The 14,586-nt window shown below is 36.5% G+C and overlaps 1 long non-coding RNA gene across 1 annotated transcript; it reads left to right on the forward strand.

Annotated features, from left to right (window-relative positions):
• Window positions 1-3,289: 3,289 nt before the first annotated feature.
• On the forward strand, window positions 3,290-13,978 carry LOC138350769 (uncharacterized). The gene is made up of 3 exons (XR_011222278.1): window positions 3,290-3,401; window positions 8,400-8,506; window positions 11,871-13,978. It is a non-coding gene; the product is annotated as an uncharacterized lncRNA (long non-coding RNA).
• Window positions 13,979-14,586: the final 608 nt, after the last annotated feature.

The raw sequence follows: 14,586 nt of genomic DNA on the forward strand, positions 1-14,586 counted from the left end.
ACATAGGACGAGAATTAAGGTGACAAAGTTGAAAAGAGTATACACTTTTCAGTATTTCCGCGCACTACCAGGGAATGTCCAAACAAAAATGGAGAGAGTGGAGGGGTAACTTGCCCAAAACGCGAAAGTGTTTGGGGAGATTAACTTTCGTTCAATACTATTATGCAAAAGGAGCCACACATCTATGGTTCATCCAATAAAATCAGCAGACTTCTAGATGTTACTACTGCTCGGCTTAGACTCGGTTACAAGTATTTCTGGGAATTCCCATTATCTGCCGATGTAGACCTGACCAAATGTTAACTGTCAACAAAATTATTCGCACACCCTCCGTCACTATGTGATAGTGAATTCAGAGACAATTCTATAACCAATGTACCAACGATGTGTCAATATTTCATTCAAAATGATCTGGTACCAGAAATTTTAGCCAAATATCCCCAGTTTGCTAACTGTAAGTAGTAACTAAGTGATTGTAACCTATCCACCGCTGCCCACTGGATGGGGAGCGGTGTGCAGGACAAACATATCAATTGTGACACTAGCTCTCCACATATGTCAGTTGCTTAATTTAGAAACTGTACTTGTGATCGATCTCGAACCTATTGTTGATGTGACGACTTATACTGAATTTTGTAACTAGCTCATCAAGATTGTAACTTGCTTAGCTAAATGAATTGTTGGGTTCAGTCCCTGAGCCCATTATGTGCCTCTGCAACCCTTTCCACTACCGCCCACAAGATGGGTATGGGGTGCATAATAAATGAACTAAACTAACTTTAAGGCATCCTGAAAGAAAGCTTGGAGGGCTTGAAAAATTGCAGAACGAAGCCTTGAGGATAATCCTTGGGTGCCTTCGTACCACAAAGATACTTAATATGAGAAAGGAACTTAATATTCCGAGCGTTGTTTATCGTGTTACTGAAAATAACTGTCAAATTGGTATAAAAATGCTTAGGCTAGCTCATCCTAACCCTTGCACAGAAGCCCTCCAGAATTTCTTTATTGAATGTAAACATTGTTTCAAATAGATAAATAAAATTGGAACTGAACTCAGAAAGTATCAGATTTATAATTTGTACCAAGAGAGACAACAATAGCACTTTCCTGCACTGTAGGAAATTACACCCTTTTCAATTTTAATCCCTCCCTTTCCATCAAAGGAGCAAATTAGAGATCAGTCCCAGCTTTGTCTTGAGGCAAAGCTCAACGTCTTAAGCCATATTGATGCTCTGTCCACAGAGCATTCTCTCTCTCAAATCATATACACTGAAGGTTTCCTACAGCGCCCAACGGGTGCAGCTGGAAGTGCAGTTGTCCTGGCAATAGGATATGACTTATATTTTGAGTGGGGAGTCCGTATAAACAACTGGGCCTCTATCCTTCAGACTGAACTATTTGCCTTGCTCCTTGCACTGAAATGTGTACAAGTATCCAAACTTGATACATTAGTTGTAAGTGACTCTTTATCATCCTTAATTGCTCTCAACTCTTTAAGACATAACTGTAACATGCTTGTGTCTGAAGCTAGACACAAATACAATCTTGTACAATCAATCAAAATACGATCTTGAAACAGCAACTGAATTTAATAGCTTCTTTTCATCGTTTGGTGCTCACCTTGCCCGAAAAATCCCAGAGACTCAGACATATGTTACCACATATCTTTCACGCAGCTATCCAAACTCTCTTCTCCTCTCTCCGGTCAGCCCTACAGATGTTGTGTCCATCATTCACTCGCTAAAAACCAAAGCTGGGAACATTAGTGAAATACCATCGATGGTACACAGGCGTGCCTCCCATGCCCTTGCACCATCCATAGCACTGCTGTTCAACAAATCCCTAGAGTGTCATACCTTCCCTGATATCCTTAAAAAAGCAAGAGTAACGCCAGTTCATAAAGGAGGTAACACGGCAGACATAAATAATTACAGACCCATATCGAATCTACCTATATTATCAAAATTATTTTTTTTTTTTTACAAACAGCTCTACTCCAATCTTGTAAAATTCAATATACTAAGTCCCTGTCAGTTTGGCTTCCGCTCCCAAAAGAGTACCAATGATGCTATTGTTAGTCTGCTTGACTTAATCTTCTCAGCCCTTGACAAAAGTGAGTTTCCAATTGAACTCTTCATCGGCCTGAGAAAGGCCTTTGATACTGTTAACCATAACTACCTCTTACTTAAATTCCACCATTATGGAATCCGTGGCCTTGCCCTAAACTATATCCGATCCTATCTTAGTAACAGACACCAATATGAAGCCATCAATGATATAACCTCTCCCACTCTACCACTTAATTACCGTAAAGGTGCCACAGAGCAGCATCCTAGGACCCTCCTGTTTCTTATATACATCAATGATCTCCCTAATGTCTCTAACATACTTAAACCTATATTGTTGGCTGATGATACTACTCATCTACTCTGACCCCAACCCACTCATGTTAAATAATGTTGTAAACAATTAATTAAAAAAAGTCTACTTGTGGATGTCAACCAACAAACCTCACACAAAACATAGAAAAGACCTACTATATCTTATTTGGAAACAAATCAACAAATGCAATTCAGCTTCAGATAGATAATGTAAACATTAGCAATAAAAATGATGGAAAGTTTCTTAGCCTATACTTAGACAAGAGACTCAACTTCCGCACCCATATACAACACATAACTAAAAAGGTTTCTAAAACAGTTGGTATACTGTTTAAGATCAGATATTATGTACCCTACTCTGCTCTCCTCTCACTCTATTATGCACTTATCTATCCCTATCATTCTTATGGCGTTTGTGCTTGGGGTTCAACCTCTGCAAACTACCTCAAGCCCATCATCATCCAGTAAAAATCTGCTATCAGGACAATAAATAACTCTACCTTCAGACAACACACAGCTCCCTTGTTCAAATCCTTAAACATGCTAAACAAATTCACTCCATACATTCTCCTGTGTAAATTACGTTTATAAAGCCCTTTTTCTAACTGCAAACCCTGTTCTGAAACTCTTCCTGGACAGATGTAATAGAACACATGGCCACGTCCCCACCAGACATAAATATCTCTTTGATATCCCCAGAGTCAAACTTAATCTATGTAAACACTCTATGTAAATAAAGGGACCTAGTCTATGGAACTCACTCCCTTATAATGATTTGAAAAGCTGTCCAACTTCTGCCATATTCAAAAATAAAACCAAAAAGTACCTGTAGTACTTTTTAAGTACGAGGGAGTAATGCGCAAAGCGTCCCTCACCTGTGACGTCACAGCGTCACCTGACGCCATATCAACACATCGGCCATTTTGTCGTCAGTTCAGTCATGGCGAGGACTAACCCTTCATGCAAACTGCACCTACTATCAAGAAGAAGAAGATTTTGTGTTCCACCGATAGTATTATCGTAAGTAAGCACTTATATTTTATATTTTATTAAATTAATTGATTCTATTTTTCTGTAATAAAGGTCCAAAGGGTTGTTAAGGAACAAGGGTGTAGCGATACCGACGCTCAGTGCGCTCAACTCACACCAAAGTATCACCTGTGTAGCTTCTGTAATTAGTGTTAATTAGTTATGCTATAAGATAATGAAGCGAGTATAAGATTAACTCGCTACAAGGGTACTGTGTTGGGAGGTGAGGGCTGTTACTGGTGTCTGTGGGGATGTGAGGACTTGTACCAACCACTATCACCACCAGTACCTTGTCTTGCATCCTGCTTAGTATTCCTATTGAGATATGAAGTATTATTGCATTCATATAATTATTCATTCATTGTCATTACTATTTTTATGGGCTATGTTCTGTTACCCTAATGCTTTTTACCCCTGGGCATGTCCATTTACTCTCCAGCCCTTCACAAGCCACTGCTGCACCCCCTCCATGCCCATACTTACTGTGCTTATTCTTACAGGACTGCACTGCATTATGTGGTGCTCACTGCCTGGACACCTTGATACATGCATTATAGGGTTCTGGTAGTTGTTCTACTCACCAAGCCCTTCCAAGGCCAGGCTTGACATGTGAGAGCTTGGTCCAACAGGCTGTTGCTTGGACAGGCCCCTCAGGCCCACATATCCACCACAGCCTTGTTTGTCCGGCACTTCAAAATCAAATGTTTATTTACGTAAGGTACATACATATTTTTAGGTAAGGTACTCTTTATTTGGGTAAATTTATCTTCGTAGTATTTAGCTTTGGCTCGTCTAATTATCTTGGATAGCAATAACGAGTAATTCTTTGAGAATTCTTTGGAGACAATTCCTAACCTATACTTCTCCCAACCTATACTTCTTCTCAAGGTCATCTTCACTTCTTGAAGATGTTCAGGTTTTCTCTTGAAGATGTCGACGGTTGTTCCAGCAATACTGTATTTCTTTTATTGCTGAAAACCTGTTTTCAGCAATAAAAAAATAATCCTGAATCCAGAAAAAAATCCCTTTTGTATCGTCTGGAAATTTTCAAATATTGCTGATCAAACCTGAGTCTAAATTATTTGTATATATTATGAATTACAGAGGTCCCAGGACAGGGTTTTTAGGCACTCCACTTACATTTTCCCACTCTGACTTAACCCCCATTTATACAAACTTAGTCTTATCTTTTAGCTAATAATTTATTGTACACACCATACTCAGCCTGTGTAGGGTAGTTTATTGTGCATGTGTAGTATATATATTTGTGTAGTATATTTGGTATATTTAATGCCTCTAACCTCTCCTCATAGTTCTTGTCCTTCAGTTCTGGGAGCCACTTAGTAGCATGTCTTTGCACCTTTTCCAGTTTATGTGCTTCTTAAGATATGGGCACCATACAACCGCTGCATATTCCAACTTTGGTCTAACAAAAGTCGTGAACAATTTCTTGAGTATTTCGCCATCCATGCATTTAAAAGCTCTGAATATTATCCTTTACCTGCAATTGGTTGTTGCTGTATTTATAGAATATGATTTGTTCTACTTTACATTTGTTTGTTCCTTTTTTTCAAAATTTCTTTCTGCCTCTCTCCTCACTGGCGTGTAGTTGTTTCTCTTTGTATTACTGGTATGTTTGGGGGTTTGGCCTCTTCGTATATTGATTCCATTTTTGTGTCTTTTGGTCTCTGTCCGTCTTGAAATTTCAGTTGAACAAATCCTGTTTCCTAGTTCTGCATCTTTGTTTTGGTATAAATGTTTTTGTTCCTTTATCATATATTTCACAAAATTGACATACTGTGCATTAATTCATCTCAATTACTTCCTTTCCTAACAGCAAGCCTTTCCAGTAAAATTCTTTGAATTCTTTTCTGACTTCTGGCCTAATGTTTGTTTTATCCTAGTGTGTATGATGCCTAGCGTGTGTCTGGTGCCTGTTGTGTTAAACCGAAGATAAATGCATAAGTATAGGTCAGTAATTTCTCCAGCTTTGAAAGGGGCTTTCATTATGCAGCAGTATTCCACTCTAGAGAGCACTAGCGTCTTGAAAACTATCATCATCGGTATAGCATCTCTAGTGTGAAAAGTTCTTGTTATCTATCCTGTCATTTTTCTTGCAGTTGTGACGGCTACTTTATTGTGTTCTTTAAATGTAAGGCCTTCTGACATCAGTACACCCAAATCCTTTACGTTGCTTTTCCGTTCAATGTTATGATTTGACTGAGTTTTGTAAGTGGTTTCCGTTTTTATATTTTTTATTTTTTCCGTAGCGCATGAGCTGAAACTTATGTTCGTTAATCACCATGTTATTTTCTGTAGCCCATAGAAAGACCTGATTTACATCTGATTGGAGGTTTGCCGTGTCCTCTATGTTGCCTACTCTCGTGAAGATTCTAGTGTCATCTGCAAAGGATGATCAAGTACTATAGGTTGTGTCCTTGTCTATGTCCGATATGAGGATGAGAAAAAGTATTGGAGCAAGCACAGTACGCTTGGGGACTGAGCTCTTTATGGTTGATGGTCCAGATTTTATTTTGTTGACTACTACACATTGGGTTCTATTAGTCAGGAAGTTGTATATCCATCTGCCTATTTTTCCGGTAATTCCTTTTGAACGCATTTTATGTGCAATAACACAATGGTCACATTTGTCAAAGGCTTTTTTTTGTCAAAGCGTTTTGTTTGTCTTCCATGGCATCTAGTGCCATGTCAGAGTGGTCCAGCAACTGTGATAGGCAAGAGCGCCCTGTTCTGAAACCATGTTGTCTGGGGTTATGGAGATGCTGTGATTCCATGTATTTTGTGATCTTACTTCTTAGCATTCTCTCAAAGATTTTTATGATGTGCGATGTTAGTGCTATCGGTCTGTAGTTTTTTGCCTCTGCCTTATTTCCTCCTTTATGGGGCGGTGCTATCTCTGCTGTTTTTAGTATGTCAGGGACAATGCCAGTATCTTGGCTTTGTCTCCAAAGAATGTGAAGGGCCTGCGATAACGTTTTTTACAGTTCTTGATGAATATAGAGTTCCAAGAGTCAGGGCCTGGTGCAGAGTGCATAGGCATACTGTCTATGGCTTCTTCAAAATCCAGTGGGGATAGGATCACATCTGATTTATGATTTGATGTTGGTATCATATCCATGAAAAATTCATTTGGGTTATCAATCAGATGGATGGAGAGCTACACTCGTGGTGTCCCATTTTCCCAGCACTCTTTGTCATATAATGCTTTGAAACTTTTGACGGATTTGGCCTCCACCACCTTCTCACCTAACATGTTCCAACCGTTTACCATTCTGTTTGCAAAAGTGAATTGTCTTACATTTCTTCGGCATCTTTGTTTAGTTCGTTTAAATCTATAACCTCTTGTTCTTGAAATTCCAGGTCTCGGGAAATCTTCCCTATCAAGTTTATCAATTCCTGTTACTGTTTTGTACGTAGTGATCATATCTCCTCTTTTCCTTCTGTCTTCTAGTTTGGAATATTTAATGCCTCTAATGTCTCCTCATAAATCCTGCCCTTCAGTTTTGGTATGAATGTTTGTGTGCCTTCATCGTATATTTTGCAAAATATGGAATACATCTCATTTACTTTACTTTAAGAATATGGTTCGATCAATTAAAAACCCTCTTGTTCAAATTGCAAAGAGACTGAAAGAGATGCAGCATGCTCAATGGATTATATATTAGTGATTATTATTAGGATTATATATTAGTGAATCATATTAGTGATTCAATTATTATGGTCATAAAACAATAAACAAATAGTTTTGGTGTTATTACACTCTATTCACAGGTTATATATAAGTATCTGCATGTTTTGTTCACCATTACAAACCACTAAGTTGGTTTGATTTTTGTTGAGATTGTTATTTATGATAAGATTCCTTACGTTATCTGAGAATGAAGCTATGTCGGTATTGGGAAATCTATAGATGGCACTTATAGTCAAGGAGGATTTAAGGGATTTACTGGAGAACTTGGCAAAGGTATATTCACAATAGTCGTCTCTATTACTAATGAGACTATTGCAGATGAAGGTATCTTTGTAAGATATTGCTATGCCACCTCCTTTTTTTATTAGGCCTGCAGTTGTGAATGGCTTTATTATCAGCCAAGTTGTAGCATACAACATAGCATATATATGTATATGGCATACATACATATATATATATATATATATATATATATATATATATATATATATATATATATATATATATATATATATATATATATTATGTATATATTATATATATATTATATATATATATATATATATATATATATATATATATATATATATATATATATATATATATATATATATATATATATATATATATATATATATATATATATATATATATATATATATATATATATATATATATATATATATATATATATATATATATATATATATATATATATATATATATATATATATATATATATATATATATATATATATATATATATATATATATATATATATATATATATATATATATATATATATATATGTGTTACAACATAACAGGCCAATTACACTGGATTAATCTTTGTGTTTAGATAGGAGATGCCTCGTATGGGCCAATAAGCCTTCTGCAGCCCCTATGTTTATCCCTTATGTATCCCCCCATGTTTTGCAAATAATGCAAATAATGCAAATAATTGACTTATAAATGATGCACAATTAATTGGTAGGTGATATTATATTATTAATATTTTTTCATTCTTGCAAAGCCTTAACAAAGTCATTAACATGTTAATATAAACTTGATCACCTTCCACTTATTTTCTCATGTGCTACCTACATGTACAAAACCTTATTCCTAAATGCATATTTTGTTCTGAAACTTGTCCTTTATATGTTGTGTATCACCATCTCTGGAGAGTTTTATCTGATTGATGTATAAATTACTTTTAATTTTACAGAATATTATTGTTATACTGAATTTATTATTATATAAATAACTTAATTTTACAGAATCATCTATCAACGCACATCCACAAGTTGAGGAGGAGGATGTGACCTTCCAGATGTCTGAAGTACTGAAACAGGCACCAAACAGGCCTGGTGGATCTAGGTACAAGGTAAAATAATTTTTTTTTTTTTTTTTTTTTACTAATTGTCCGATATATATATATATATATATATATATATATATATATATATATATATATATATATATATATATATATATATTTTATTAAATATGACCGAAAAAGTAAGATTAATAATTCTAACACGAATTTTCTCAATCTTTCGTACATTATGCTTCACTATTGGAGGTAAATCAAAAATCACTTCTCCAAAATTCATTTTTATTTCTAGTCTGACGCGACACGGGCGCGTTTCGTAAAACTTATTACATTTTCAAAGACTTCACAAATACACAACTGATTAGAACTTGCGTTTCCCTGGTTTTATATCTACATTTGAGTGAGGTGGGAAGGGTGATGTGGCATTACATTTGAGTAAGGTGGGAAGGATGATGTGGCATTAGAGGATATTAATAGGGTATTAAAAGTATCAACACAAGACAGAACACGAAACAATGGATATTGAATAGAAGTGTTTGTAGAAAGCCTTTTAATACCCTATTAATATCCTCTAATGCCACATCATCCTTCCCACCTTACTCAAATGTAATGCCACATCACCCTTCCCACCTCACTCAAATGTAGATATAAAACCAGGGAAACGCAAGTTCTAATCAGTTGTGTATTTGTGAAGTCTTTGAAAATGTAATAAGTTTTACGAAACGCGCCCGTGTCGCGTCAGACTAGAAATAAAAATGAATTTTGGAGAAGTGATTTTTGATTTACCTCCAATAGTGAAGCATAATGTACGAAAGATTGAGAAAATTCGTGTTAGAATTATTAATCTTACTTTTTCGGTCATATTTAATAAAATATGTCTACAGGAAAGACTGCTACCAAAATATATATATATATATATATATATATATATATATATATATATATATATAAATATATATATAATGTGTCGTACCTAGTAGCCAGAACGCACATCTCAGCCTACTATGCAAGGCCCGATTTGCCTAATAAGCCAAGTTTTCTTGAATTAATGTTTTTTCGACTACCTAACCTAACATTTTCAGCTACCTAACCTAACCTATAAAGATAGGTTAGGTTCGGTCATATATCTCTATTAATTTTAACTCCAATAAAAAAAGAATTGACCTCATACATAATGAAATGGATAGCTTTATCATTTCATAAGAAAAAAAATAGAGAAAATATATTAATTCATGAAAACTTGGCTTATTAGGCAAATCGGGCCTTGCATAGTAGGCTGAAAAGTGCGTTCTGGCGACTAGGTACGACATATATATATATATATATATATATATATATATATATATATATATATATATATATATATATATATATATATATATATATATAATATGTATGTGTGTGTGTGTGTGTAATTACCTAAGTGTAGTTAAAGGATGAGACCGTCTTCCCAGCACTCTTTGTCATATAACGCTTTGAAACTACTGACAGTCTTGGCCTCCACCACCTTCTCACCTAACTTGTTCCAACCGTCTACCACTCTATTTGCGAAAGTGAATTTTCTTATATTTCTTTAGCATCTGTGTTAAGCTAGTTTCAATCTATGACCTCCTGTTCTTGAAGTTCCAGGTCTCAGGAAATCTTCCCTGTCGATTTTATCAATTCCTGTTACTATTTTGTATGTAGTGATCATATCACCTCTTCTGTCTTTTAGTTTTGGCATATTTAATGCCTCTAACGTCTCCTCGTAGCTCTTGCCCTTCAGTTCTGGGAGCCACTTAGTAGCATGTCTTTGCACCTTTTCCAGTTTGTTGATGTGCTTCTTAAGATATGGGCCAACTTCTGTTGTTGGGCACCACACAACAGCTGCATATTCTAGCTTTGGCGTAACAAAAGTCATGAACAATTTCTTTAGTATATCACCATCCATGTATTTAAACGCAATTCTAAAGTTAGAAAGCGTAGCATAGGCTCCTCGCACAATATTCTTTATGTGGTCCTCAGGTGATAGTTTTCTATCTAGAACCACCCCTAGATCTCTTTCTTTATCAGAATTCTTTAAAGATTTCTCACATAATGTATAGGTTGTGTGGGGTCTATGTTCTCCTGTTCCACATTCCATAACATGGCATTTATTAACATTAAATTCCATTTGCCAAGTGGTGCTCCATATACTTATTTTATCCAGGTTTTCTTGAAGGGCATGACAATCATCTAAATTTCTTATCCTTCCTATTATCTTAGCATCATCAGCAAACATGTTCATGTAATTCTGTATACCAACTGGTAGATCATTTATGTAGACAATAAACATCACTGGTGCAAGAACTGAACCCTGTGGTACTCCACTTGTGACATTTCTCCAGTCCGATACATTGCCTCTGATTACTGCCCTCATTTTTCTATGTCAGAAAATTTTTCATCCATATTAGAAGCTTACCTGTCACCCCTCCAATATTTTCCAGTTTCCAGAACAACCTCTCTATGTGGAACTGTCGAATGCCTTTTTTAGGTCCAAATAGATGCAGTCAACCCAACCATCTCTTTCCTGTAATATATCTGTTGCTCGATCATAGAAACTGAGTAAATTCGATACACAGGATCTTCCAAATCGAAAACCATACTGTCTGTCTGAAATTATATCATTTCTCTCCAGGTGTTCTACCCATTTAGTTTTAATTATTTTTTCCAATATTCCAATTCCAATTTTTTCCAATAATGTGTGTGTGTGTATGTATATTTGTGTTGTTGAATATGACCGAAAGTCATAGTCTTTCTGCCCCTCTCCTTACTGCTATTGTTGTTTCTCGCATCTTTGTATTGCTTGTATGTTTGGGCAATTTATCCCCTTTTCCTAGTTCTGCATCTCTGCTTTAGTATAAATTTTGTTGTGCCATTATCATATATTTCACAAAACTTGACATACATCTCATTTACTTCATGTCCTAACAGCAAGTGTTTGTCAAATTCCTTAAGGAAATATCTGAGTTCCCCATAATGACCTCTCCACAAGTCAGGTTTTTCAACTGCTTCAAGCTCATTTTCTTCCAGATTATAATGCATTGCATACTTTATTCCCAAAAAGACATGGTCACTTTTACCCAAGTGACAATGTCACTTGGGTAAAAGGAGGGAGGTACTGAAAGGAGGAAAAGGGAGGTACCAAAGGAGGGAGGTACTGGATGATAAATATATCTTTCTCTTTCCTGGTAAATATAATATCCAGCATGGAGGGAACATCCCCTTCCCTCATCCTCGTAGCTTGTTTAACATGTAGAAACATGAATGTTTACAGGGTGAGGTTTACGAAATTATATATATATATATATATATATATATATATAATATAAAGTTTGTGTGTGTGTAATTTATATAAATAAATAATTAAATATTAATTTTGTTAATATCTTTTCAGGGAAAGCTTGCAAGTACAATTCGTATACAAGAGGGGCAACAAGAGCCAGAGGATGTCTACTAAGAAAATATATAAGTCTTTATCCTCACACTCTTGATATATGGTCTTCTCTGGTCTCTTTATTTTCTCTCCTCACAAATGTCCCTTTTTTTTATTTCTTTTACGTTTCTCTCCTGTTTTTCTTAACTTTTAATCTCTCCTTTCCTCCTCTCTTCTAACACCTCTCGTTTCCTGTCTCTTCTAGCTTCTCTCTTCCTTTACTTTTTATATTTGTGGTATTCATTTATGTCATTTTTATCTTGTATATTTTTCTTGTATTTTTTTCTTATCTTGTGTTTCTCTTCCCCTTCTCTTCAATGATTTCTAATTTCTCTCCTCTCTCTGTTGTTTCTGTTCTGTCTTCTCTCTCCTTGCCTTAATTTTGTTCTGTCTCCTCTTTTGTTGTGTGTGTGTCTTTCTGTCTCTGTCTGTCTGTCTCTCTCTCTCTCTCTCTCTCTCTTTCTTTCTCTCGCTCTCTCTCTGGCTCTCTCTCTCTCTCTCTGGCTCTCTTGCTCTCTCTCTCTCTCTCTCTCTGGCTCTCTTGCTCTGGCTCTCTTGCTCTCTCTCTCTCTGGCTCTCTCTCTGGCTTTCTTGCTCTCTCTGGCTCTCTTGCTCTCTCTCTGGCTCTCTTGCTCTCTCTCTGGCTCTCTCTCTCTGGCTCTCTTGCTCTCTCTCTGGCTCTCTCTCTCTCTCTCTCTGGCTCTGGCTCTCTCTCTCTCTCTGGCTCTGGCCCTCTCTCTCTCTCTCTCTCTCTCTCTCTCTCTCTCTCTCTCTCTCTCTCTCTCTTTCTCTGGCTCTCTCTGGCTCTCGCTCTCTCTGGCTCTCGCTCTCTGGCTCTCTCTCTCTGGCTCTTTCTCTCTGGCTCTCTCTCTCTGGCTCCAGTGACCCGTATTGTTGTTGGTCTCAGTGACCTGTATTGTTGTTGGTCTCAGTGACCCGTATTGTTGTTGGTCTCAGTGACCTGGTGTACTTTGGTTTAGTGTAATTATTGTTGGTCTCAGTGACCTGTATTGGTGTGTACAGTATTATTACCGTGTTGTGGTGACTCAGTGTCATCAGTGTACTTGCGTTCAGTTGATCTCGAGACATCAGTGTAACCTGTATTTAGTATCTTCTTGTATATAGTACCTTCTTGTATATAAATAAATAAATAAATAAAAATAAATATCTTGAGACGTCAATGGAACTTGTGTTCAGTATCTTGAGAAGTTAGTTAACTTCGTGTTCATTAACTTGAGACGTCAGTATACTCAGTGTTCAGTTAAACGTGTGTTCAGTATCTCGAAACGTCAGTGTAATTTCGTGTTCATTATCCTAGAGATATCAGTGTGTTAATTGTTTTGTACTTGAGACGTCATTGTATTAATTAAAGTGATTGATTATCGATTAATTTAATACGTGGTGATTAGTAATGGTATTGACTGATCGATGTTAGTTAAGCAGTCTCAGTGACGCCGAGCTTTAACGTAAATTCTTCGTGAGTTAAGTGAGCTGTCAAGCTTTGACAGATCCTGGTACGATTACTCAGGGATTACTAATTACCCGTAAGCCATTGTTGATTGCATTGACATTTGTTTTGATTGCATGTCTTGGTGACATAATAACGTAATTATATTTACTGATTAAAGTAACGTAATCAAGTGAGTGTTGCACGGAAGACTCGTCTCAGAGACAAGTCTGTCAGTTGTTGTTATTCAGTCATCAATCAGCCCAAACTGGTCACGGATCTCACGTCTGGCACCAAGGTGGGGCCGTGTATTGTTGCAACTATAATCACGCCTCATTGATCCTAGATTCACATCTGGCACCAACGTGGGCTGTTGTCTTTCATTGTATGTTATTGCTACTTGCCGCAGTCTGGTCAAGCAGCCATTGTGTCTGGAGTGGTTGCCCACTGTTGTTAAGTGTAGACAGGGTCAGCGATACCACGAGTGGTCCGAACTGGAAGCAAGTGTTCCGGCTAGTTTAGCCTTGTCAAGCACCACGTCCAACATTAAAGTAACGTCAGATTGTTCTTGCCATGTACCGTTAGTATTAAGTTTTATGAATAAACTAATTGTTAAGTAAAAGTGTCTTTACGCTCACACCTTCAGAACCCTTGTGCCCAGTATTAACTACCATTATTTATGATATCACTGTGATCCTTTTTATGTTGCCTGGGATTTTTATGATAACATGTTGTCGTGTTCAGCAAGAACATGTTCCAAAGGCTTTTGAATGGCTAGCATCTCTGCTTGTAAAGTTGAAAACCCGTTTGAGTGTCTCCAACAATTTACAGAGTTTCCTGCTTTTAACTGCAGCTCCGATTTCTTGTCCCTGCTGGTTCACTGTGGAGAATGTGAAGCTGTCAGGTGCAGTGTTTCCTTCTATATGTATCTGTGCAATATTACATAGCAGATGAAGATTAGTCTGGTTATTTTTTCATTCAAGGGCTATAATCTTAAAAGTCTGCTGGCAGCGATTCCCAAGGGGCTTGCATAACAAAGTCTGCATGTATTTGACACCCCTCTCAGTAACTGTATTTGTTATATTGAATGTATTGATGGTATATATTACACAATGGGCCCACTTGTTGCTATTGGAGGCTCTTCTGTTCCAAGTTAGTGCTCCAATGATTATTTCTTTAAGTGAACTGATTCTAGATCTAGTCAATATCTTGGTTAGCATGTAAGCAGTT

The sequence above is a fragment of the Procambarus clarkii genome, chromosome 5 (genome assembly GCF_040958095.1).
Source record: "Procambarus clarkii isolate CNS0578487 chromosome 5, FALCON_Pclarkii_2.0, whole genome shotgun sequence".
NCBI lineage: Eukaryota > Metazoa > Arthropoda > Malacostraca > Decapoda > Cambaridae > Procambarus > Procambarus clarkii.